This window comes from Cryptomeria japonica, chromosome 6 (assembly GCF_030272615.1).
Source record: "Cryptomeria japonica chromosome 6, Sugi_1.0, whole genome shotgun sequence".
Classification (NCBI taxonomy): Eukaryota; Viridiplantae; Streptophyta; class Pinopsida; order Cupressales; family Cupressaceae; genus Cryptomeria; species Cryptomeria japonica.
The window spans coordinates 93725685-93729705 of NC_081410.1; positions in this window are offsets into that span (position 1 = coordinate 93725685).

The window sequence follows — 4021 nt, forward strand, 5'->3', positions numbered from 1 at the left end:
TGTATTTTCCTACAAAAGCAAGTTGCACAACTATTTTAAATAAATTATTTATTTAAAATCCTATTTATCCTCACCCACTTGAAACCTTTAATGGTTTCCCTTAAAGTCTTCAAACTTAATGGCTTCCTTCTAGAGTCTTCTCAAACCTTTAATGGTTTCCCTTAAAGTCTTCAAAACTTAATGGCTTTAAAGTCTTCAAACTTGATGGCTTCCTTCTATAGTCTTCTTAAGCCTTTAATGGTTTCCCTTAAAGTCTTCAAACTTAATGGCTTCCCTTAAAGTCTTCTTAAGACTTTAATTGCTTCCCTTAAAGTCTTCATAATGGTTTCCCTCAAAGTCTTCAAGCATTTTAATGTTTTATCTTCTTTTTTCTCATTTAAATAAATTAATATTTATTTGAATATTTATCCAAATGCAAATTACACCATTTAATTGAAATAAATGATTTTATTTTAATTGAAAATACAAAAATTTCTCCCACTTGCATTTTCCTACAAAATCCACTTGCATGCCTAAACCCCTTCTAGATTCTTCTAAACCCTTCCTAATTAACCTAATCCATCCCCTAAATATTGTCACATTCCTAAGCAAATTGGAGTCACTTCCCAAAGACTCCAAAGTCTTTGAAAAATAATTAATGTTTTGTGTGTTCAACAAATTAACCTCTAAAGTCTTCCAAACCACTTATGGCTCTTACATGACCATTAATGGTTAATTCCACTTGCACCCATGGTTAAGGACTTTGACCCCTAACTTAACCCCCATGTAACCCATGTGTCTCTTCAAAGCATTTATTTCTTTGACTAGGGTAACCATGATGTCCCCTCAAGCATTTAATGCTCCTTATCACTCCTCTCAAGCCTCCTCATGGTGACACTTGTCAACATGGGATTGGGTTGAAAGTCTCACATGGATTGAATATCTTTCAATCCTAACCCTTATTAAGATTACTCAATCTTAACCCTTCATTTCCCCATTTCTTCTATAAATAGAACCCTTCTCCTCAAGCAAAAAGGAAGCATTAGAGTATTGTTGTTATACTGGCATTAGCATAGAGCTTTCTCATAGCATCACTATCTACACTTGCATATTATTTGCTTATCATATTCAACTATCTTGAATCTCCATATGGCATCCATGGCTAGTGCTAAAAGCTGAGAGCTACACTCATTTGGGACTTGGAGAGGAGAGGAACAAGGGAGGAGCAACTATGAGCATCTTGATTAGCTATTTTATTCTATGTTTATATGCTTTCTATTTCATGCTTAATATCTCTCTTGATATGCCTGTTTAAGATAATCTTTTGTTGCTAACACTAACGTTTGTTTCTTGTGCTCTTGTGTGTGTTGCCATCAAACAGATTTTCTAATCCTTTTTGCAGAGCATCACCTGGTGTTCTAATACCATATGTAATATACTAAAATGAAATAACATGCTGAGATGAAATAAAGCATTTAAAACATAAATGTAACATGCTAAAACAAATATAACTATTAACGGGAACATTGCAACTTAACATATAAAGGAAGAGATTTTTTATTTATTTTTTTAGTATGAACAAATATCTGAAAGTAACTAACTCAAACTAGCTTTTAACTGCGAATTGCATCACAATGAACTAAACCAAAAACATGAACGAAAGATATTAAAGTATTTAACACATTGCATTAAAATGATTAGAGAGGGTTTAGAGAGTATATTTCATCTGATGCTAACATTTTGAACTTCATAACTTAATCAACATACCAGTGAGGAGGGAAAGTATCATTAGGGTTCTTTTCCGCCCAACCACGGACTTACTATTCCCTCGTGTCATATCCGACTAGATTGGCCCGACCCTTCACAGGGAGGTAACGGAAAGTGGAACTCATGCCATATAAGACTTAGTGTCTAGGATCTACACCAACTAGTCGGTCATACACTAAGGGTAACTCCCTACTAGTATGACGCTCCTGACTAGAGGTGTATCTGGTGCTAATGATCTGATGGTAGTTTGCAATATGCAACACCACCTTGGCCAAGGTTTAAACACTACAAGCTTGAATAAAAGTGTTGTCAATGATCACCACCCTTCTCAGAATAGGTCTAGGGTCAAATGGGTTCAACTAAACTCATAAAGGAACTATGACCAAACATATGTTTAACTTTCATTTGATATCAACACCAGTACTCTTAAAAGTTACTGTTTATTTCTTCTCATTCATTTTTGCAAAGATTTATAATGATACAATTAAATCCCTGGGATGGGAAAATAGGGGGCATAAGAGCTGCCAGTTGTACATCCAACTCATAAGAATGGAATGTAAACCATGTCTGACATGACTCTATTGTCCTGGCATCTTGAGAGTATTATTTCAATGGTGATGCTATCTACATCGAGGTACAACAGTGCCCTTCTACCCACTACCTTCGTAGACTAGGGTATTTAGTTTTATCATAATCAAGGAATGGTAATCTCAATCAGATAATTTATCCTTATTGTTGTTTTGACTATTCATACTTAGACAAATTTGGAAATAGCTCAAAAAAGAGGTAAATTCTTCATAATGCAGTACTGGGTATACAAACCCCCCTCCAACTAAAGGGAATATTGTTACTCCCCATTCAGGTTATAATTTTATGATTTCAGATTATAGTTCAAACTAAATGGTACAGGGTGAACTCAAAATGTTGGTTCCCACTTTTTGGTACATCCTGATTTTTGTTGAAATCATACATTTTTTAGAAAATATAATGATCTAAGCTTTAAGAGGTCCCATTTGAAGTAATTAATTGAAAAGAGTTAGATCAAAGGCTCTTAGATCAAAATTTCTTGGATAGAACCTCTCTACTTCTAAATCATACTTGCAATAGAGTCTCCTTTGCTTCTATCAAAGGATGATAAAAAACCAATTTTACATTAGCTTTTGGGGGTCAAATGAATTCATTTAGAAGTTTTATTTTTTTAAGTATTTAGTCCTTCTTATAAGCTTTCCAAATAGTATAATTTTTAATATATTTAATTTCATTAATATATTTTTATTTTATTTCTTATGAATGTAGGTTTTTCACCGAGCATGAACTATTTTGTTCAATGCATTGGGAAAAATAGTAAACTAATTCAAAAAAAAAACTGAAAAATATCTATGCACTAGGTATTGATGTCTTATTTCTAACAAAATAAATTAAGTTGAATTTTGATATATATAGAACAAGCTATGTGTTCAAACGTACACTTATATCTAAATTATTAGTCAGACTTCAAAACTTAATAAAATAAAAAATATTCAACATATCACTATCAAACCAACTGCATGCCTTGGGTATTGAAATTAGGCGTTTCGGGATGCACATCACTCTTAAAAAATGTTGTTTGTTGTAAAAAACTACTTTTTGAGGGAGATGGAAAAATCAATTAGATTTTATTCAAAAACATTTGAAAAAAACATATTTAGAATCTATAAACAAGATGTTACAAATCACTAGTTTACATCATCTTCAAATTCTTAATGGTTTAAAAGTTATAGGTGTCAGAAAGTGAAGTTTTTTTTCAAAATGTTCATCTAAGTGTCAAAGTTGATCAAAAAGTGGGAACCAATATTGTGAGTTCACCATACATGTAAATCTAACTCGCAGACCTGCATTAAGCCTACACACACACACACACACTAAAAGTGTATTAATATATATATATAGACCTCCTATGTGCTGGTCTAATATCAGTTAACCTTGCTATATTGCTAAAGCTATAGGAATTATATTTTTTTTTATAAAAACAAAATCATTAAAGAGGTTTTGAAACAAGAATTTGATCAACCCTACTTGTAGTTCTAGAAATTTATATCAGCTGAAGAATATAAACACCCTAACTTGTATGAATTATCAACAACATACCAATAGCATAAATTTTCATGACTTCTCATTATATATATATATATATATATATATATATATATATATATATATATATATATATATATATATATATATATATATATATATATATATATATATAGGTATGAGGATTGCTTCAAATAATTTC